The 24022-nt window shown below is 42.1% G+C and overlaps 1 protein-coding gene across 5 annotated transcripts in view; it reads left to right on the plus strand.

The window, feature by feature from the left end:
* Positions 1-423: 423 nt before the first annotated feature.
* KCNJ16 (potassium inwardly rectifying channel subfamily J member 16) overlaps positions 424-24022 on the plus strand; it is a 34778-nt gene continuing 11179 nt past the window's right edge. The window contains exons 1-4 of one of the 5 annotated variants that reach the window (XM_040582069.1): positions 425-587; positions 669-738; positions 8439-8509; positions 13538-13644. The gene's annotated coding sequence lies outside the window, so the exon portion shown is untranslated. Of the gene's footprint in view, positions 588-668; positions 739-8438; positions 8510-13490; positions 13645-24022 lie in introns of all 5 variants that reach the window. The other 4 variants (XM_040582073.1, XM_040582070.1, XM_040582068.1 and 1 more) reach the window with 4 other exon arrangements.

Here is a 24022-nt window from a genome sequence, read left to right on the forward strand (position 1 = left end):
GTTGTGGAAAGTGAAAAGCAGGAGGTAGCACACTTTCTGAAAGGTCCCAAAGCAGCAGAACTTCTGACTCAGGGCAAAGGCTGCACTCCAGCTTCACCTTTTCCCAGGTATCTGCCTAGCAGGTACTAACATGTAATGCTGCCTGCTCTGTGACTCCGATAGAAAAGGAGATTGCGCTTCTTGTGTGCACTGGAAGTCTTTACCTTAGCCTCATGCTAATACAGAAACAAAAGACTTTCTGTAGAAAAAAAATCTGAATAAATAAAATAGAATGTAAGTATAAACTTGATCCTGTTTATTCTGAAGTTGTATATCAGCAGGTAATTCCAAATCTGATCCCGTGTGTAAATATTTGAAGTACCATTTGAATTGTGAAGGTCTTTTCTTACATGGGTGAATTTCCTGCTTCTTGTTTTTTTGAATCCTAACCTGGATGTGCACAGGTGACCTCAGCTTTCTGCTGCAGCTGCCTGCGCGGCAGACCGGGAAGCGGCTGGGCTAGCAGCAGATTGGCCCTCGCCTGCTTCTCAAGATGCCAGCGCTTAGCAAAGCAGACCCTCTGAGTTTGCTCACAAGAACAAACTGGAGTAAATATTTAACTTGAGTCTTTGGAGTCTACGGCTTGTACCTTTTTTTATTATTAACCCAGCCCCTGTTTTTCTTTACAGTTGCCCAGCTGCTAGCACACAAGAAACAAAGGACCCTTGAAATAACTTCCTCATGGAGGCATAAGCGAAGGTAAAGTACCTTTTGTATTGTTTCCATACCTATACTTGGGAAAGTGGTTGCACATTTCTGTGTTTAGCATTTCGATTAGGACAGAACAACCTGTCAATAGCAAGCATTGTTTAATTGTGTTTTTTAAACTACAATGCTAGGCGCATCCCGCTAATTTCATCCTAATTTGGCACAAGCCGAAAAAGCATCTATATATATACAGTATGCACAGTGAATTTGTTCAGACATTCACATACTCACCAATACACACAAACTGCTTTCCATCACTTTTTTCTTCACACCAATGGACTTCTCTTCGTAACTATTGTTTTTCTCCTAACTTTTTTCTGTACTTCTCAAGTCTGAGAAGGCCTGCCTCTTATTCTCCCTGTGAAGAGACATGACTGCACTATGAAGTTCTGAATTTACATCACTTCTTTCACTAAGCTCACGCAAACCAGCTGTACCGTTTGTTTTGCATTCATCCTTCACCCTTGATTTTTTTCTCTGCTCTTGGGTAAGCTGGGAATTCTAGAAGAAATCTTCTTGGTGAGGTAGGCACACATCAACACAGTAGAGAAATGACTAGGACACTTGTCTCACAATTGTTCTGCCTACTGTGTCAATATGGTGTGAGTAATTGCTTTAAAATAATGTTAAATACCTATGTGTGCTATGTGGTGACTCAAAATTGGTTTGCAGAGTGAAGGATTCACTTGTTCAAATATTTATTTGCTATGACATAAATTTACATGGAAAATGCTACAACAAAACTTTAGCCAAAGTAATGCATCAAAGGAAATTTGAGTGAAGATACGGAGTGGAAGTTAAAACAAGTTCTTAAAGACATTAAAAAACTGGATGTTCATTGTGGTTTATAATTACATATTAGAAAAACATTACACATTTTTAGAAACAATAACATTTTAATAGAAATGAGGTTTGCGAACTTAAGTAAAAGAGGAACATTTTTTTTCCTGTTTCCAGCTGCTCAGAATACCATTTTATTCCATGAGTAAATCCTGTAAGTCAGCTGTGATCTCTATCTAGGCAGACAATGCCTCAGCCCCAACACATTCTTTATGAAGACCAGGTGCAGTCTCCTCTCTGCACTTCTGCGTGTATGCTACCTTGTTAGGATGAGCATGTCCAAAACTATTGAGTGCTGCTGGAGAGGAGATTTCCAAATGCACTGCACCTACACTGTTTGCATTTTTATTTTTATGCCAGCAGCATGTGCACATGGTATGTGCTGCCTTCAGAGTAAAACAGTTCTTTACATTATTTTTGAGCTGTATTGGCAATCAAAGTATTTGGCCTGTAGATACTTAGGGATCTGTGGGCAAAGGTTTGTAGGTGCATTATGAAATGTGGAAGTGGCATGATCACTAAGTGCTGTGAGGACACATCATCTTCATAGTTCCTGAAAACAAACTATAAATAGGTGTTTGGGAGTGGTTCACAGATCTCTGATTCTTGAAAGCCTATTAGATTAGGAAAAAGACTATGTTATTCGGTGTTTTGATCAGATCCAGCTGTTTATTTAGCCCTAAAGGTCATTGGCACCGTAAGCAAGGGATAATACAGGGACGATAATGTGGCTAAAGGATATTTCCAAAACATCTATCACATATAGCTAGATTCTGTCATTATACTCCCACTGAAGAATACTGAAATGAATGGGAGTATTGGAGTAATAAATTAGTATGTATTGGAAGGATGTCAGAATCCAGACCCAACCGAAAATCTGAATCGTAAGAAAGAAGAAGTAAATGAGGAGTTGTATGAATTTCAGGAGACTGGCACCTTGGTTATGAAGTAAGTGGGAAGTCAATTGTGAAGCTTTGAACCTGTTTCTATGATGGCCAAATTCAGAATTTGCAATTTATTCAATGATCAATAGATAAACAAGAAAAGAAAACACAACAAAACACAAATTTGTCCTCTAATAGAATGGGAGAATTGGCAAGTTGATAAAGAACCTTGTGTCTGTCCAAAGGTGACCTAGGTCAGTGGAGGATGCATTTGCCTTGTTTTTTGTCAAGAATGTCATGTTTGTTAAGGGTCCATGGATATCTCCATTTCCTGAACACTTTTTTTTTTTTTCCAACCTGGCAATTCTACAAAGCATATGTCGGACTTTAAACATATTTGCTGAGCTTGTTCTGGGTGCTACGAAATGCAAATAAAGACGCTGGCATCAAAAGGAGATGGAGTGCTTTGAAGATGAAGGGCTTGACAAAGAGCCAAGGAGCCAATGGACCAGTGAGAACTGGAATTCTCGTAGGACTTAAAGGACACTATGCCTGTTGGTGAAAGCAAAAACACATCAGAAAAGAACCAGGAGACATCTCCATTTGATTTCCCCTGGATAATTGGTTAGGCCAATAGAGCTGCCTCAACTCAGCTTCAGAACTGGAGTAGTTACGGAAAAAGTGGATAAGGAATGTACTTGAGAGTTGTTCCAGAGAAGGTGGGAAATGAGAACTTGCTACAGTCTATATTGCCTGTATTAAAATCCATCAAGCTCCAGCAGTAAGAATCCTACCTCAACAGGACTTTGAGCTCTGTAGGGGTTTTGGTTCACTGGTTGGTTAGTTTTTAGGTTGGGGGTGGTTTTTTTTCAGTTGTTTTTTTTTTTTGTTTGTTTGGGGTTTTTTGCTCAGTTGGTTGATTTGCTGGGTTTTATTTTAGTGCTAGGACCCAATTCCAAAAACATTCTGTTGATACTAAAGGATAGGATATGTGGGATACCACCTTACCAGACTTCAGAGGCACATGAACAGAAAGCATAAAAGCAACATTTTCCAGCACCACTGCCCCATCCAGGCTCAGTGGCATTATTTGGACTATAGATAAATTAGACTTTATTGGAGAAAAAAGTCTGAAGCAAACAGCTTTTTGTGCCTCACTCCATCTCTTAACATGCTTCTCGTCTGTGTAACTCCACAGCAAAAGACTGAATTGGCTAGCAGCAATGTGCAGTGTCAACTGTTAAAACAGAGTGGTAATCATAGAAATAACAATAACACTACCCCATTATATGATCAAGGCGTCTTTTTCAGAGTCTGATGATGTTAAAATAAATGGAATTATGTTGCTTTTCATTTTTTTAAGTCACTAAATTCCAAAAGAGGATTTACCCCATTTCTACAATGTGCTTAAGGACTTAGAGCGCACGATCAAATGCAGATTTATTAGGGGCATGAGGGGTTGGCATACGGCATTCTCTGTTAAAGCTGCTCAGTGCCTTTTCACTCTGGTCAAGGAGGATTTTTTTCATCTTCATCATTATTCGTGAGACCATATGTGGCCTTGCATTTTCCAGAGCTTTTTTTTATTATTTTTTTTTTTTTTATTGCACAGAAAAAGTGAAGAGCACTCTTTACTATAAACAGCAAGGAAAAGTGATGTCATGGGTAGGACTTAAAAAAACGTGAATTGGAGAAAATATTACACAAACGTCTCTAGTGGGTTTTCCCTGTTTTTTATTGACATGATCAGTGAGAATACTTCCACTGACTTCAGTGAATGTTAGATCAAATCACAGTGTCTCTCTGACTCCCCCCCTCTGCTGGCAATTCAGTTCTTGCTGTGCTGCCAGAGCTGCACGGGATCACTGAGCTTTGCAAAACAATCTTTCAAGAAGTCATACAGTAGCATTCCTCATTTGAGTCGAAGGATGAAGCACTTACGAAAACTCCGGGGCAGTGGAAAGCAGAACAAGTAATAGATGCTAGGGAAGGACAGGCAGACTTGGCAATCTAAACTGTACCTGTTTACAGTTTTTAGTGACTGGAACCAAGCACATGGACTGTGATTGACACCTGGTTAATAAGATTTCTGGTTCAAACGTAAGGACCGAGCATTCAGGAAAGGCATCTTGGACTTTTACCAGACTTCACTTGATAACCCAAATCAATTTCCACCACTAAGCCAACAAAGTGTTACATTATTCTTATATTTTGAAACACAAAATAAAAAACATACAATCCAGTGACTGCAGATAAAATTATTTCACACGCTTTTGAAAGCCACTGCAATTTACAGAATACACAACACTGGTGCAGTCCATGCTCTGCAGTATCTCACATTATAGATCTTAAAAATTGTTCTTTGCAATATGCAGGAAGATGGGATGGCTCTATCTGAAATATTTAGCTTGTATGCGTACATGATGTGAGAGTGGTTTGTCTGACAAGAATATTTTCCTACTCCTGTTTCGCAGCCCTTCTTGATGCAGATTTTTTTTAATCTGCTCTGCACAATTCTTTACTTTGTTCAGCACAAAGGCATGAAAGTTGCCAAATGCAAATGATGAACTCTATTGGAGGAAGACAAGTCCAGTCCTTTAAGTAAACTTTACCACCAGTGTTTAGAAATTTCCTCTCTCAATAGAAGCAGAAGCATTTCTTTTCAATGTTTCTTCTGGCCAGCTATGAATGTTTTAAATGTATAACACAGAAAACTGGGATACTATGGAGGTCCTGACCTTGAACAGAAACTTAAAATTCTCTGTCTTTGATGGAAAAAGTCTCACCTGAAAATAAATGTACCGAATATTTTTTGCTGTCATGGGAAGCTACTGAATTCCCAGGTATCTGCTCAGTTCTAAAGACAGCTGTTTCCTCCCCCAGACCCAACTTAAAGCAGCACAGAAGCATGCAGTGAGCTGAGTTTATTGAGTTGGTAGGCAGATTATTCTGCAATAGTGGAGTATGAAACAGTCTCAGCTGAAAATGAAATTACTAAAGTTCAAGAGAATGGCAGGGATGTCTGTCTTAGGCAAACGAAGTTCTAGCTTTTATTAACCCAGATATGGTTTTATCTAAATTGCCAAATCAGTGCCGCAGGTTGCCTGGTTGCTTAGTTTTCTTCTGGCATAATTCTGTGTACAGAAACAGTGTTTGAGAAGAGGAGAAAGCACAATCAGTGTTTAACCGAAAAAAGGTTTTGGATAATATTTCCTGTTAACTTGAAGAAAAGCATCTTTTCTCCGTATTCTTTTAGCGCCGATGAAAGGCCTTAGACAACATTCAGAAAAAGGATTTGCTGGTTTGGGACTGTTGTATTTTCAAAAATAACCTTGCCTTGTTCCCAGCTTACATTCGGAAAATCCTCCTAGGTTAATTTGTTCTCCAGTACTCAACCACATGAAACCTAAACCGAAAGAAAGGCGGTTTCTTCTTTTCGTTCCTCTGCACCGCGGCAGAACGAGATAATCCCGCTGTGCCAGCGGCCGAGCCGGCAGGTCCGTGCCCGGGACCCAGCGGCCGGGGGTGGCGGCCGGGCCGGGCCGAGCCTCATGGCGGCAGCGGGGAGCGGGGAGCTGGAGGCGGCGGGGCCGGCGGCGCGCACCCCCCGTGCGGCCGTGGTGCTGAAGGGATAGCGCCCGCCCCCGGCCCGCCCCGCCCGGCCCCCGCCGCCCCCGGCCCCGCACCACCCCGCCGGCCGCTCCCGCTCCCCCCGCACCGCTCCGGCCGCTCCCGCTCCCCCCCGCACCGCTCCGGCCGCTCCCGCTCCCCCCGCACCGCTCCGGGCCCTCCCGCTCCCCCCCGCACGGCTCCGGCCGCTCCCGCTCCCCCCGCACGGCTCCGGCCGCTCCCGCTCCCCCCGCACCGCTCCGGCCGCTCCCGCTCCCCAGGCTCCACGCGCTCCTGCTCCCCCCGCACAAAAAGCACAGCGCTGGCAAAGGGATCCTGCAGCGCTTTCTGGGAGAAAAGGTGTCAAAACAACTGTGTTCCTGCCCCAAAACTGGCTTTACTGCAGGACCATGGAATTGTTTGGGTTGGAAAACACCTTTAAGATCATCGAGTCCAACCATTAAGCTAACACTGCCAAGGCCACCGCTAAACCATGTTCCCTAAATGCCACATCTGCGCATCTTTTATACACCTCCAGGGATGAGGACTCAACCGCTTCCCTGGGCAGTGGGTTCCAATGACTGACAATCCTTTGGTGAAGAAATTTTTCCAAACAATCAATCTGAACCGCTCCTGGTGCAACTTGAGGCCATTTCCTCTTGTCCTATCGCTTGTTACTTGGGTAAAGAGACCAACACCCGCCTCACTATCACCTCCTTTCAGGTAGTTGTAAAATATGATAAGGTGTTCCCTCAGCCTCCTTTCCTGCAGGCTAAGCAAGCCCAGCTCCCTCAGCCTCTCTCATAAGACTTGTTCTCTCTCTCAACTCTTCAGCAGCTTCGTTGCTTTTCTATGGACGTGCTGCAGCATGTCAATGTCTATGGACAATGCCCACTGCGCCCCATGGAACTGCATTTCTCCTCCCCAGTAACGCTTGCTGAGATTTGCAATACTACAGCAGTACTTCACGCCCCCAGTAATGGTTTGCTGTGCTGCCTTACCAACACAGAGCAAAGAATTGGTCTGCAGCCTGAATTGCCTACAGCTTAATTAGCTATGACACACATTGCTCCTTGTGCTAAACTGCTGCGGGGTGGGGGGGGGGGTGGGGGGGGGGGGGGTGGGTGTTGTACGTTGTTAAACAGCTGCTGGATTCTGCCTGAGAGGGAAATCTATTTATGGGTTGTATTTTGGGTTGTAAAGTTTGCAACCATGCTTAGGAAACAGCAGAGCTATAGAACCGTGCTGAATTATTAAGAATGTTCAGTCACACAGAACAATAACCATAAAACAAGGGGTCAGACACTGGCTGGCCCCATGTGGGTGGTATACAGGGACAGAAAACATAGGTCGTCCTGGGTGCAAGGCTACTGCTGAGTAGCAATACCTAAGCAGTCAGAGACCATTAACGATTACCCTCTGGCCCGTGGAACTGGCTGGATCCAGACAGCTCAAAAATAATGTAACCCCACTGGAGAGACTGTACTTATGCAGTGGGAAATTCTGGGAGAGATTTCCTGACTCACTAAGGAATCTGTAACTTGGAAGTACAAATATTAGTGAAAATTAAGACTTTTTCTTCTTCAAGTACTTTGGAAAAAAAAATCCCTTCCTGATTCTCAGTAACATCTTAAGACCGAGGGGTTAGCTTTGCAGTTGGCAAGGGCTGGGCTATTTCTATTTATCAAGTATCCCATTTGAATTCCCCTGCCAAGAACTGAATATTTAGGATTTCCATGGCAACATATTTCTGAACCCGTATTACAGTCAGACTGACGCGTGTCAACTGATACAGGGATGCAGGAGGTAGTGGCTGAATTTATTCAAGCAATCACATTCTCTTTTCCAAGGCTAATGCACATGAATACTGAGTTAGCAAACTGAATTGACAGGGATTCCATCTCAATGAACATGTATAATGTTCTAGCCCAGGAGAGTAGCATTTAATTGATGAATGGGATTATATTTACATAGCAATTATAACAAAGTCAAGGTTGGCTTTATGTGAAAGACTATTTGCTGTAATATCTTGCTGCTTGGTTGTCTAGGAGAGTTGTTCCTTTATGGGCAAGAAAAAAAAAATCAGAACAGATGCACTCAGCTTTTACATGTGCTTCTTTTCATAATCTGCAAATACTCACTTCACGAAGCCAACTCAGTAGTCACATTGTGGTTGCCTTAGATACATACATTAATTTACTCCATTATAACTTAGATGCTGATTGTTTAACTTCACAAATATTAATAGTTATTCACTGCTATCCTCAAATGGCTGTTCAGTGGCTGATGTAAAATGAATAAGGGCTCATTCTAAATCCCATATAAGTCAATGGGCATCTTTCTTCTCATTTTATTCAGATCTGGAATTAGCTATCCCCGCTGCAGTGCCCCCAGGTATTAATTTTTTGTCCTCAAGACACCTTTGCAAGGTAAGGTCATGCTACTGACTCAGTTTCACAAATGGAAAGCTGGGTCCAGAAAGGTTACCTCAGAATCATTCAGCGTATACATAGAAGTTCTGATCCTCATCATTCCTTCTATGTGGATTTCTTTCCATTCATTATGGGTTGTGGAGAAAGGAAAGGTGGGCATCTGAGTTTTGCTCCAGCATGGAATTGGATTCAGGGGGAGGGAAGCAGCTGGACCTCGAAGCTAGGAGGAAATTTCACATCTTGTAGTTCCATGGGGTCAGAGAGACCAGCAGCTATATTCAGATGTCTTCTTATGGGGCTTAGAATGGACTTAAATTCTACTGGTGGTTCTGCAAGCGAGAGGGGTGGTGAGGAGTTTAAACCATCTATTATATATGGCATGGCAAGGACAAATATGCATGACACCTATGTTGAGTGATCTGGGTACTTGTAGACACTGAGAAGGAAGGGCTGTACTAAGAAGCCTAACACAAATACCATACTCATCTTTCTCTGTTGACTCATACGGGAAGCCAGGTTCTGGCATCCTTGAATCCCCAAATGGTTAGAAGCAAATTTCCTTCTCTTGAACTCTGACAACAGACGGTGTGTTTCAGGTCTATCTCTATTACTATGCTAGGAGGATCTCCCCAAGTGGCTTACCTAGGGATATACTGTGGCAGAGACCGGGAAATAAACTTAGGTGTCTTGTCCTTTACTACAAGAATGGTTTTCTTTTAATCTAAGCTTTCACTGCTCTCAGTCTTATTGCCATGGAAATTGTCTCCATAGCTGGTATTAGAATTGCCTTGTTGACATCATTAGTAAAGCATGTAATAGATAGCTGAACCACTCCAATATTTGTCTTCAGGTCAACAGCTATTGAGACTCCAGAGGCAAATTAGAAAAAAGCATAGACTCTTTATTAGTAGAACTTAATTTAACTGTATTTAAACTTCATTAAGGAGTAAAAAAAAAATGACCTTTCTTAATGCACTCTCTCTTTATAAAGTATGAAATAAGGATATTAGATTAGTTTGATCCTGGTTCTCATTATGCTCACACAGTAGATGAGAATGCAAAATTCCCTCATTCAGTTAGGTACTCTTGGATGTCAAATCAAAGACCAGGTGCTCCACAAGCCCATTTCCTTTTTTCAGTGTTTTATGTTTCCTAGGCCTGTAATTCCCCCCAGGAAACGAGAAGAAATCTTAATTTCTTACCCCCTCCCCCCCATTAAAGTAACAGCTCTGGTCATTTAAACAATCAAGCACATGTTCTTACACTGTCTGCACCTTATGCTATCCATAAATGGTGATGTGGTAAGAAAAACCATGGAGGAAGGGAAAGGAAATGACATTAACCTTTTCCATCTGATAAATAAGGGCTCTATTCAGCTGCAATAATCCACATCCTTCCCTAGAGATCCAGTTAATGTAATACCTAAGGGCTCAGATCATTTAAAATTATTTCCACACTGGCCAGCTGATTTCTTGGTGAATTATTCAGTCCCCAGACTGAAATATTCTCCCTGTGCAATAGCACATATAGGAGGGCTGGAGCCCTTCTGTAGCTCCCAACAGCCTGCATGACCTTCCAGATGTGCCAGAGGGCCTGTGACATCCATGTGGCTTATCCGCACCCTGTAAATTAGCAGGAACTTTTGTGCTGATTTTCATGGCACCACCAATCTGTAAGCACTGAAGCTGGCATACCTTGTCCCACTTGCTGCTCTTCTCTGCAGGGGGCTTCTCACCTCCCTATCAAACTTTAAGCACCTGCAGTTTATAGGTAGTAAAAAGAGAGTTTGAACTTTGAATGGGTGGAAATTTAGAGCAACAGACTCAGCCAGTTCAACAACAGGCTCAGGCAGCCTGGATTATGCATGTTGTTGCTGGGCTTTGAGGTAATGGATGTGGATCAGTGACCACTGCAAGGTTGCTTGAGTGATCCACACTCCCAGGGGCTAAAAGCTGGGAACTGAAATGCAGAGGATTTTTCCCCTTTCCCCCTTTGCAATACTTAGGTGGGTCCAGTGTGATTGGTATCAGCTCAGCTATACCTGCCCAAGAAACCTGCAAAGACAAGGGACTGTTTGTATGCATTGAGGCAGATGTTTCAAAGCAGGACAGGAGAGCAGAGCATACAGAATCCAATTGCAAATCAATGGGAAATGCTAGTCTAACATTAGTAGCAATACACAAAAACCCCAGATTTATATTAGTTTTATTGAGCCACAGCCTATTGAAAACCATTGGAATCTTCTTATTGGTATCAAGACATTTTGGATTAAGTTCTTACTTAAGACATGTTCCTTCCTCTTTTTTTCTTTTTTTTTCCTTTTTTTTTTATTTTTAAGGGAGTGTAACTAATTGGATATAATAAACCGAAGTTGTATGCAATTTTGCAACCTTTCTGATGCTGTAATAAGCTGTGCTCTGAGGGTTCGTTATTAGACTGCCTTAAAACTTGCTAGTTAAACAGGAAAAACAGGAAATCTAGCCTCACTGTAGTACTTAATTGAAGCGCATTTATTGACTGATTTTAAGCTCTTAGAGCAACTCTGTTTGCTAAGAACTATGAACCAGCTCTTGGATTGTATGCACCCTTAGCTGCTGGGGTGGACACAGACTAGCCATACAAACGTGTGTCATGCTCCAGGCTTGCATCACAAAGTTGGTCTGGGACTGAGCAGGAAGCTATAGCTGGCAATTGGCATATTCTCTCTTGTTGCAATGCTGCTCAGCTTCTCTCCTCCTCTAGAAGCCCACAGGCTGGCCAGCCCACATGGGGTCAATATGCCAGAGGTAAAGCAGGAAGGTTGTACTGGGCATGTTTTAGTTCCCGGCTGTTTGGTGTTGGGGCAGGTGATGGGTCAGCAGAGAGAATCCCTTTGGATCTACCCCTCCTCCTTAAGGATTCTGCAGGTTGCAAAGCTTTAGAAGGATCTGGATCTCCAGCCTCATAATGCTGAGGAGGAAGGACTGAGAAGACTGTTAATCAGTGCCAAAGCAAGCTACAGCTGGATCTTTCTACTAGTAAATCTACCTTTAGTACTGCAATGTTGAGACTGGCACGGACTTAATGCTAATACGTTCCTATCCCCATCCCATCTGTATTAGAAATTAAGGCAGAAACATGAAGACCGTTACCATGCTGTAACCTTAAGAACAGTTTCTCACTTCATAGAGGCACTCAGCAGGCACTGGTGCATTCAGCCATGATTCATTATCGCTGAACTCTGGTGCTGGCCTTGGCCAGTTTTGTCTGGATTCAGTTAACTTGTTCCACTGGCAGGAAAGATTTCTGAGCATTTGTGTTATCTCTCTGGAAATCTTAAGTAGGGAGCTGAACACGATTAAGAACAGTTGCCTGATAGAAGAGACAGAAAGGAAATGCATTCTGCAGGAGACAGGGAGGAATGGGAGTCGGTCCTGTAAAAGATGGACATGGCCCTCCCCTGGTATAAAAGAAAAAAAGCTGAGCTAGCAAGAGGTGAAACTGAACATTATTGTATATGATGTCATACTGACTTTGTGTGATAGCCATTGAATTCACCTCTAATCTACTTCACCATAATGTTAAATCAAACTGGCTAGTGTTGGGGGTTTTTCACTGAAGTTTTGGGACACTTAATGGCTTTGTGGAGCTGTTGCTTACCAGCACACTGAATACTGTCACGCCAGCCTGGTGAGCAGGTGAATGAAGTCTCTGAAACTTCATTGTTATAACCAGCTGCAAATCTGACCCAGAGGAGATAGGGATTCTATTCAAGGAGTCTGTGATGCAAATTTATGCAGATGACTCTCATTAGTTTACTGTATCTTTGCTTGGAACAGCAGGGTAAGGAAAAGACAGCTACTCTGTGGAGTAGAATTTTGAGTAGGCCGTAGGAATTGCAGAGCAGACCATAGAAATTGCAGATTTGTGCCCAGACTGCCACTGTAGGAAAAACATCAGTGCACAAAGGACTTGCCTCTCATTTTTTTCGGTAGATTGCAGGGAAGTGGGAGTGTAGAAGCTATTTTGTCACCAGCCACCAACCTCTTGGCTCCTCTTTCTTGGCATTTATTAACAAATATTTCTGCCCATGACCCCCAGAGGCAAAGCTCCATGGCTAGGTGGGCAGAGGCACAAGCAGCAGCAGTGCACAGAAGTAGGAGTAAGCAGAGTTTGTTGAACACAGCCCTAGGCTGAAGACCCTATTGACAGGCTCAGGGTAAGACCACGGTCTGCGTCTTCTGTGTAACACTCTCTAATGGGCTGAGTTAAAAATCTTTCTAGTAGCAGGAGTTCCCAGGAATGTATTCTGTCTAGGTGAGCCAGAACTCCTGGGAAGGCCTGTGGAAGCACACAATTAACAGTATTGCTCTGTATTTGTACACCTCCTTCTACACTGGCCCCATTTTTGTGGCTAGTGTGGCCTGTTAAAGATCTCTCCTAGCTCTCTGGGATTGCTATCACATTCCAGGTGAGAGTGATGAAAGGCGAGGTGGTCTCTATCCAACCATGACAGAGGATGGAGTAGAACAGGAGTTTAAAATAACCTGCTCTCTGCTGTGAGTGCAGGTAGGTTAGCAGTAGCAGGAAAGGAAATAAGGACTTCAGACATCTACTCATGGCTCATTAGACATAGTGGTGGTGGGGTATGTGGGTGAAATCCAAGGCACAAAGATATTTGTGTTTTATGCAAAAAGCCCTTTCTACTTTTACAGAAATTCTCTTGTCAAGGCTGCCTTAAATGAACTATAATTATCTCTTGGATCAGTTATCAGAGAAATGGGAAAGGTTTGGGGTCAAATTAGTTCCTAGTGTAAATCCTCTGGTTGTGTCATACTTACTGCAAAGTAGACCTTGAGCCTTTTTGAGGGGAAAAATCAGAAAACTGCTGTGTTCCCAATTGTACTGTATTTCTTGTCAGTTGTAATGTGCTGAAAGGATGGGATTTTCTGTGAACTTTTCCCAAACAGTCTTGCTTTTTTTTTTCTCTCTTTGAGAGGGGGAGGAGTTGTGCCTAAAAAAACAAACCCAACCTGTCGTTCTCAGCTCTGCCAACCTGTCAGTCCAGCCATGCAAGAGAGAGGGAGAGAGACAGAGAAAAAAGAAAGGAGGGAGTGAAGCAGAGATTCTTTCAGATCTCAGCAGACATTAAGGTAAAGCCCATTTCTCATTTCCTTAATTGTGCTTGTGTCTGTGTGTATACATGTAAACAGAAACTCTGTTACCTTAGAGAGTTTTAATCTAACTAAACAACCTGTATGGGAATAAACTGTTCATCTTGTTCAGCTGGAAGTGTGTTTTGCATGTAACCTGGCAGCTCATTAGTTGTTGTTTGGAAACACAGCTTCTCTCTCTGAAGTTCAGAAGGAGAGTTTGTGTTCATTTGAATATTAAAAAAAGGCAGAGCTTTAGTGCTTGTATGAATACATGTTTGCGAATGGTATTAAGCTGTGTAATTTCAGGGCTGAAGCCAGCCTCTAATTACTGAAGATCAGGATAAGAACTTTAGTGGAGGGAAATTCTTCCAAAGCTGCCTGTTACAGGGCTTTTACACCTTCTCCTGGAGCATTTGGTGTTAGCCACTGGTGGAGACAGGATACGAGGCTAGACAGACTGTGGGTCTGATCCAGTTTGGCTGTTTCTCCATTCCTCCGTTCCTGTCTGTCCCTTTCTGGTGAGGTTTATCCAACTTTTCATTACCAGAGGAGGAACAAAGCTAAGGTGCAGCAAAACTGCCCGCATAAATTCTTGAGTTAGGAGGGCAGAGCAGCAGAGGCACTTTCAGCTCATACCAGAGGAAATTGAAGGTTACAGACTGTGAGAAATGTTGGCTGAAATGAGTGTGAGTCAGAAGAATCATTCTGCCCCAGAGCTTGCCTTATGAGTCTGGTCTGGGCAACCAGTTTGTTGGAACAATTGTAGTAGAACGGGCCTAGTAATGAAGGCCTGAAATAGAAGAATAGTCACAGTTCTGTTAGACCTGAGCATCTGTGCATGAGTGCCTATGTGGATGTGTACTTGTGCACAAATGTGTATGTGTAAGGAGTCTGCTGAGAGATTCTGACCCCTAGTATGCCATGAAGATCCACAAACAAAGGTACGAAAGGAAGAATTATGCTCATCCACCTTAGAAATGCCCCTATTTCTGTATTTCTAAATCCTGAACAAAGATTTTAAACTGTACTGAAAACTCTGTAATATCTTTCTAAGTAGGCTGAGGCTCTGGGAGGGTCATACAGAAGGCAAACTGGTGGCCAGGATTTCCTTTCCTTGCTGTATATTTAGGGTTTTCACTCCTACTGCCAAGTTGTGCCTGCTGAAGATAACCTGTCTAGTAATGCCAACCCAACAGTCAGAACAAGTTGAAGGATGGCAGAGCAACATGATGATTTTATTGTCTTTCTCACTGCATGGGTTGTAATGCCCTTGCCAGGGATTTGGTTATGAAATACTGGCTCCTGCATCTTCCTTGCTGTTAAACTTCCTCAAATACTTGCATCTGTGCCGCAGCTTTGGATTGAAGCTCTCCTCCCATGGTGGTGGCAGCAACAGAGCTGTGAGCCCGGGAAGAAGACCGAGATGATCCAGAGTAGAGCGGGGTGGTCGGTGAGGTGGTCTGTCCATATGACTGTTCCTATGAAAAAGTTTGCAGTATCTTGCGTTTCATCACTTTCTTCTGGTAGCATGGTCTCCTGGGAACTCTGAGCTGTTGCTTCTTATTACCCCTGACTCATTCCCTGTGGGGATGGTGATACAGAGTGAGACCACAGGCATTTAATACACAAAATAAATTCTTTTCTACATAGCGTTTTTTGTAGTATTATTATAAGCTTTCCTGCCACAGCTAGAATGGAGAGGGAAGTGCTCTTTCAAGTGACCGTAGGAGACTGAGAAGAGGAGGTGAATGCTTCAGTTCTGGTGGGGCTAAACATTTCTACTGCTAGTTACAGTAACAGAAATTAGTCACTGAGACAAGGAAAGGAGGAAAATCCTTTAGATTTCATGATCTGCAAAGACTTCACTAATCAGCCTCAGCACTTCTGCAATTTCTTTTTGCTTTCTCTCCTCTTGTCTTTGCCTTTCCTTCTGTTTACATGATTTAAAGTCATGCAATATAAAGCCTTGGGGCATCTACATGACACATTCTACAATGCTGATGGACATTTTTGCAATGAGGGCAGACATTCTGATGCACTCACTTCATTATACTGCTTTTGAAAGGGTCTGAATGTACTCATGTAACAAGATTGGTGCTACTAAGTCAGCCAAGCTCCCTGCAGATCAGACAATTGATCTATGTACTGCCAAATGCAAGATTATAGTGTGTGTTGATAAATGGTTTAGCACAGCTTAGCAAATGTCAGTTGATCAATCAGAGTTAACCGGCTGCAAACTCGCTAAATTCAGGCAATGTCCAGGCAATCCATATTTTAGATGGGCTTCATTAGTGTAGCTGTAATGACTCAGCACTGCAACAGATGGGAAGAAATGTCAGAAACACAAGTTAAGTTCTTAACAATATTTCAAGATATGTCATTCTGGAAGCAGAAAGAGCAAGGACTGATGTATTGATCATTTGCTCAGCAAACTGTTTCTAAAGAAACAAACTTTTGCAAATGAAGTGTTATCAGGAAAAAAAGTTGAAATCTGAAAAATCCTTCTGCCAGAAGAGGTTCTGAATAGTTCTTGGAAAGATCAGTTGGAAAATGCTTCATATTTGAGAAAGTTTCTGCCTTTCAAGAGAGCACTGCTAATTCACCTTGCTCAATGTTCCCTGATGTGATGAAGATTCTCTAGATTGACTGCTGCCTTGCCCTTCTTTATTAGTTACTGTTCTTGCCCAATATTTTCACCATGTAATTTTGGTGAGAATGTTGGTAACAGAACAGCCAGTAACGTATTGAGCAATTAAAATGCTATATGAGATATACAAATAAACAAAACAAATAGAAACAACCTCAGATTTCTTCTCTGTTTGTTTTTTAAATTGGGATAGGAGCTTGATTTGATTCTTCATCTTTTCATCCTATATTGCAAAAGCACACTAGTCTTCCATCCTGTCTGGCAGGACCCAATGCTGCAACCTCAGAAGCCATTGTGCTGCTTTTCACAATGAATTGTTCATTTTTGTGTAGTTTGCAGTCATGATAGTAGCACTGGATCCTCTTTTTAAAGCGGTTAAATTTGTGTCTTAAGAGTGCAGACGGGGAGAATATGCTTCAGCTACTCAAATGTTATTTGTGGTGACATGCCTGATTGGAGAATTGGAAGACTGGAGAGTGTTTCAGCCCTTAATTTCCTGTGAAAAGATTCAGCTGAGGAAGCATTGAATTTTTGGTTTTTCTTTGCTGTCAACATGGTAGAGGGTAGTAGGTCAATAGTAGGCTGAGTAGATCTAAGAATTGACATTTGATAAAGAACAATAGTCTTTATCAAACAATACAAGCAATGTCAGTGAACAACCACTTTTTTCAGAAAACTTTCCCTGCACCCCAATGGAAAACCAAGACAGGGATTCACTAGATGTGGAATGAAGACTCATCTGGATAAAAGAGTAAAACCAGCTGGATTTTTGATGTGTATAAGAACCAAAGCCATGTCCATTCCTGAGACAACTTCAGACCTTCAGACACAAAGGATCTCCAGTTCTTTTTAAAATGTTCTCTGATTTCAAATTAGCACCTGATGTTGTGTACATCACTGCCAGGGCACTGATTCTGTGCTGCAGTACCTTGTTTCTTTGCAAGCCTGCATCCTGGCAGTGAGCAGAGCTGAGCTAACTCTAGTGACCTGATCTCTGACATAGACCGTTTTGCTCTCCAAGAAATGCCGGACCTTAGCATCTATGGGAGAATATGCACATTTTCTAACTGGCATTCTCTCACTCAAAGATAGCTCAATTTAAGACAAATCTGAACAACTGAGATGATATTCACTTAATACATATAAAAGTAGATGCCATAAAACACAGCCTACTTTCCACCAGAAATCCCAATGGGGAAATCCAAATATTTCTATTTCCACTCACAAGCTTTAACTAGCTGTTTGACTATTAATGAAAATCCTTTTAGTTTTCCACAACTGAGTGAGAACTCTTTCCAGGAGTGGCCTGCGGTGAGATTTCTAGTGTGCTCCTGCTTTGGATAGACTAAGAATATTAATCTTTTCATGGTATTTTGTCACCACAGCTAGCTATTCCCCGAAGAAATGACGCAATTGGTACCTCATGCAAAAAAACACCAAAAACCCTACAAGTAACCCTTGGACAGCTTCTATAAGTTTCTGTTGTTCAGGTCTCAGAAAGATTTGATTTAGACTTTTTCAATGGGAATAAGTAATTAGTGCTCTGCTTTATCTACATGAGTCTGTTCAAATCGAGTTAAATGATTGGTGTGGCAGAGTTTTGGATTGAGGTGCAGTTGCCCCGGTAACAATCGAGAGTGAAATCAGAACCTTTTGAACAGCCAGTGGAATGTGGTTCTACTTGGATGACAATAGGTCAAAGCATTTTAATGGGTAAAAATGTAATCCAGTACAATAGGATTTATTGCCACTATGTCATCAGATTGACACTATTCCTGCAAATTCTTTAGCTTGTGACAGGCTTCAACTGAAATCTGTTTAGTGGAAAAACTTGTAAAATGCCATTAATCATTTTGTTTTCCAAATCAACCAAAGAGTCTGTATGTCTCAGGGGGTTAGAAGGAATATCTTCCAAGTGAGTGAAATTCAACCTCTCTGCACAAAGCCCTAATGAATGGCTGTTCTGGACACAATAAATGGTTCTAAGAACTCAAGGCACATTTCTGCAGGGTGCTGAGTACTCTGGTCCAAGTCTATTGGAGAACTTCCGCACTTGCTTAATTTTACACTAACAAAATAGTTTCCAGTGATTTCTAGGATGGTTATTCATGCTCTTAAACCTGATTGTATTTGCTGACAGACAAGACCTTGCAGGATTAAGTCCTAAACCAACACTAGAAGAAAAGATTCCCTGTTCAGTATGGCAAGGGCATGGGGCAATATTTCATCCCTTCTGCTGACATTTTTCCAACTTCTGCAATAACGATCCTTTTATTCGGAAAGATCCCAGAGTGCTGTCTAAACTAATAAAATGCAGCCACAGCTAGGAGCAACAATGCATAAGATCAGGACAGGAGAATATGTTGCCTGCAGCTTTAAGGAAATGTTAGGTTAGGGTGCCAAATTCTGCCCCTCTACCCTGAAAGCAAAAGCACCAAGGGCTTGGCTCGACACCCTTTGGGATGTCAGCAAGGGACCTCTGTCACACAGAGATGTCTAGAGCCATCTATTTTGGAGACAGTATAGCAGAAATGAGCCTTAACATTCATTGTAGGTGGGCACCCCATTGAACCTTCTACCAGTTCTTTCAAATAGATGGATGTCATTCTCATTCGGTTTTATTTAATATGAAAAGCAGATTCTCCTCAATCGTATGTCTGGTGCATATCCTTTCATTGTTGATAGGAGGGTTTTGCAACAATAAAACTTCAAGCTAGTAAGTATTCCTTCTTTGGAATTATTATGTAGTTACAAAGAACAATTGAGCCAGACAATGACACAACCTGTTTCTTGTCTTCCTCAATGGGAAATGGGCTTTGAGTTTTGTGAGGATGTTCATAAACAGCCAAGGGTGTGTAAGGCGAAGAATGACCTCAAAGCTGAGTTTTACACAGGAGAACAAAGAGATCTTAAATCCTGATTTGAAAAACACCCGAAGACCAAATCAATGGCATAATATCATAATTATCAACACGCGTCATAATGTTGCTGGAACCCACTCGCCGCTTCTGCCTTTAAACACAAGTAAACACAAGCTCCTCTCCTAATTGCTGTGCAGCTGTCAAGCTTTGTAAATGATGTTTGTGCTGGCAGTAGCTGGGAGATAACTTCATCTATCTAGCATTCGTGCGGACTGGAGATTCATCCTTGCTTCTTTCCATGGGATGCTTTGTGACATTATTGTTTTCAGATTGCTTTCCCTTTGTTACAGTACTTCTGGCTTCCTTCCAGAACCTTTTAGGTTACTTTTTAGTCTCCTTAATCTGTACTTTCTCTCCTGAGCATAATCAGCATTGCGGTTGCTCCCAGATTAAGACACCCAAGTGGTGTGGCTTGCTTTTTCTGTGGGAAACACCACTTTATGTTTTTCACAGACTTCATTCCCTGAAGATCTTTTCATTACGAAGTGAATACAGCTTAACACTATACAAAATGTTCCTAAGGAAGAATGCCACCAGTCCAAACTCATGTGATTCGGAGCTTGTCAGGCCTTGATAGTGATTTGAGGTTTAATTAATCACCTACAGCTTTGCATGACTTTTGAATGACTCTGGCTTTGTGGCAGGAGAAAGCGATGCTTTCACTCGGTTTTACTCACTGAAAACAGGACTAAAAATGACCCAGGGAAAGCACAGGCTGCATATGTCACTTTTGAATTCAATTTTGTGGATTGATCATTTATCTAACTCCCAACTAATTTGGAGTGGATCAGGGCACAGTGAAAGTTAAATTTCAAACCAGAGGGTGAAATTCTATTTAGGCATGCTGCTGTCTCTGGTGACAGCACCTCTGTAAAGTTAATATGTAATAAACGAGAGACACATTTGTTTCACAGGTCCATAGCACCTGTGAGGAAAAACAGAAAGTTATTTCTCAAAACAATCTTTGGGAATTGCTCTGGCAATAAAATCCACTCTACTTTAGGTATCTTTTTTCATGAGTGTTGACATTTGTAATGTAACAGGTTTTTATTTGATGTATTTTTGTTAACATCGTCTTGATAAGATCTGCTCACTTGTTCACAGTGTTTGCCTTTGAGAAGTAAAACAGGAAAAACACGGTTGACTGAACAGGTTCATGACAAACATCTTGAAATGAGCTGAACTTCCCATAAGTAGCTCACTCAGAAAGTGAAAATCTGCCAGGCAAAGGGCAGCCACAGAGGCACAGATCATGGGCAGTAAGGGAGGCATAGTCAGCCTCCGTGCAAATCACTGGGAGACAAAAATCCTATGACACCCCCCCTCCAAATTCACTGTTTTTAATTAAAGGCAACTTCTTTGTATTTTTTTAAGAAGCACTGCCATTTTTGGAAACAGTTTGATATTTTCAACAAAAAATAATCTATTAACTTCCCCTGAGACAGCTGAGGAATTTGCTGATTGCATAAAGTCATTATGATGGGACTGAGAAACTGGTCTGTAGCATTCCTCAAGTGGTTCATTGTAAAACCTTCCACAAGTACTGTACCTCTCTGGCTCCAGTCTCAGGAAGATTTGAAGCAGGCTTACGTTCATTCTTACTGTGCTCTTATAGTTAAACATACACATGAATATCTTTCTTAGATTTAAACCCAGTGCCTTAGCTTTTAGGTTGTCTGCATCCTGCATGCCTGGCCTGAGGTTCCTCTCAAGTCCTTCACAAGCTGAAGAAACTGCCTACGATTGACATGCCCATTCCTTGGGAAGTCCATGGAAGAAGTCATTGGGATTTACTGACAAAACAGTTTGGCAAGTGCAGGTTTTACATATAGTGGTTGAAACATGGGTACAAAAATAAAGAAAAAAATATTTAGGAAATAACATTAAAAAATATTAGCAGTAGTCAACAGAAATCAAGTGAAGAATAAAACGAGGTATCTTTTTAGACTGCGTGAGGTGGGTTGTGAAAGCCATTTTCAGTGCCTGTTACAATGAACATCACATGCACAGTGTGGAAAGCGATAGCACAGCAAGAATAAAAGTTATCTTCACTCAACAACCATTGAGAATTCAGAAGTCATGTCTGAAAGAAGCATCCTGTTCCCAAATTTCCGATAGACCTCAGTGGAGTTAAGTAACAATATGGGAAGCCAACATTCTGCCAAAATCTGAACAACAAAAAAAGAAGGTTTAAAAAAGCCCTTGTTCCTTAGAAAGTATTGCTGTAATTGCAGCAAGCCAAGCCAGTTCTGAAGAGCATGGATGGATGCTGCCTGTGGTGATACCAAGAATCCCAGCAGCTAGAGCTGATCCAAAACAAGAAATCAAAGACAACCCCTTTGCTGACTTCAGTAGGACTTGGATCAGGTCTGATCTCTGAAACCATTTAATATATTTCACAGGCTTTTAAAAAGTAGTGACATATATAGCCTGACAAATGTGGAAGCATATTTTGGTTTGGATGAAGAACCTGAAACACGGGAGGCTGTGCAGGACTATGGGCCTTGGCTGAGCAGCCCTAGTCAAAGGAGCTCCATGATATCTTCTGCCAGGCTAGAGAGAAAAACACATTTAGGCGTATCAGAGGTGGACTTCTGCTGTATCTGTATTCACAAGTGAGAGTCATACAAAGCTGCTTAGAAAAGAAAACAGTGATTCTTGACCCTAGCAATGATTGATAAATTAACTTCTTGAAGCAGAGTATTTGCCTGGTTTATCTGCCTGCATGTGTTGATGTCAGCCACAGAATTTTCTGGTGCTTTTCCTAAATAAAAAAGCACCTATACATTGTTTGACTTGATCCTTAGCTAATACTTATCTCAACCTCTTTGATTTGGGAATCAATCTAGAAAGCTGAGACAGAAGGGTGGTTTTTTTTTTATGGTATTTCCTAAAAATAAAGTAGGTCATAGTGGATGTGATTCATTTTATTTACATGTTTTATTTAGATTTTTTTTTCTTCTCACTTCCATTTCCTCAAAGGAGTAATGCAGAATTGTATTTTCGCTGTTAAACCCTACTTTAGTTTTGAAAATGTAAAGGCTTTGGTGGTTTAATTGGCATTTGGGGTATTTTAGTAGGTGGGATGATACAGCTTCGGAGGATTATAGTGGAATTCCTGCCGAGGTCAGCAGCCCAAAGCTGAGATCGATAGAAACTTGCAAGTGCTCCTCCTGTCTGTCCTGGATAGCCCTTAGAAGTTAGTAACTGGTGTCAAGCTGCATCTTAGAGGTGGGGGAAAAAATATCAGAGATCCTCAGGCTTCCTACTCATTTTTTACTTCTCTCATCTGTTGAACAGAGCTCACTCATGCTGTTAACTTGGGATTCTGTTTTATTTTATTCTATTCCTTGTATGAAACACAATAGCAAGGCATCTGATCCAAACTCCATTGACACCAACACAAGGCTTCGCATTGTCAAAGCTGCAGCCATTGGAATTGGTAGGATCAAAACTTGCACGGGCAACGTAAGGGGTTCTCTGATCTTCACATAACCCTTTGGTTAAATACACATAACCTTTTCTTCTCTCAGTTGTTTTTGCTATGCCTGCAGACACAGAGAACTGCAGGACCAGGGAGCAGCGAGGTACATAGGACTGCGGGAGCTAACGGTGGTGCCACAAGAAGTGCAGCCCTGTATCTGTACCTTTCTTATTCTACAGAAGAATATATATATACTCTAATTAAGCATATATATATACTCGAATAAAGAACACAACCAGAAAGACAGTGACTTCGTGTTCTTATGTCACACTGCCCTTCCCTGGATATTTGCCTTCCCTGGATATTTGGTTTACAATGTACTCCAAAAAACAGGAAAAAAAGGAGTATGCTTTCTGCCTCAGGAAGCAGGGTTGCACAGCGTGACGTAAAGGAAACGGTCCCTGAGACTGGAAGAACCCTTTCAGAATCTCAGCTCTTGCCCGCCCCCCAAATCCTACTTCGTTAATAACCTGTTGTGTTTTAAAAGATATAACAGCACTGAACTGCAGCAAATAACAGAGCTGAGGGTGTTGGCTCCGTTAAATGAAAGTGGTCAGCATTATCTAATCTGATTCTGTCATTGTTCATGACCTGCCACTTACCTATTGTTGAATACATTATTATATTACATCATGTCTATTAAGAGCTGCAACAAACTGTTCTACTGTTCTGTGCCAGCAATATCTGGTGGAAAAGTTCCTCGAAGAATTTTTCTGTGCCTCTGTAGGCTGAGTGTAATCCATAAGGCTTGATGCGTGGAGAAATCCCACCACACACCTCTGCAGAACTATTGAAATGAACCTTCACTGTGCGTCGGCGCAGACATGAGTGTGTCAGGGGAGGACGGAGGAGGAAATTATAATTCACGCTAACACTTGTATTCGATTGCCTCACAGCTAACTTGTATTAAAGCCCAGGGGATTCTGCCTGCTGCAGTAAGGAATAAGTTGGCTACTGGTTTCCGGAGAAAGACAACTGGATATAAAATACATCTTTTTCAGCTACTCCATGTCTGCATGTCTGGTAGATTTTCCAGGATGTGTACCAGCTCTACCAGTTTTAAGAAGTAAGGCTACAGGGGCCTGACCAGAAATAGAGGTGCTCTGGTCCTATCAGCTCAATACCAAAACGCAAATGGCTCGTAGCTGCCGGGAGGAGAACCAGGAGGAGGAATTTTCAGGCAGGCGGAGATGCCCCCTGGCAGGTGTGGGCTGTGCTGGGTGCACAGCAGGGTCACCCTGGAGGGTTGGGTGCTCAGGTGCTCCCATTCACTTGGTTGCACTGTTGTGCTTGTGGTCTTGGCTCATCAGGGCAGCCCTGGGC

This window comes from Falco naumanni, chromosome 1 (assembly GCF_017639655.2).
Source record: "Falco naumanni isolate bFalNau1 chromosome 1, bFalNau1.pat, whole genome shotgun sequence".
Taxonomy (NCBI): domain Eukaryota; kingdom Metazoa; phylum Chordata; class Aves; order Falconiformes; family Falconidae; genus Falco; species Falco naumanni.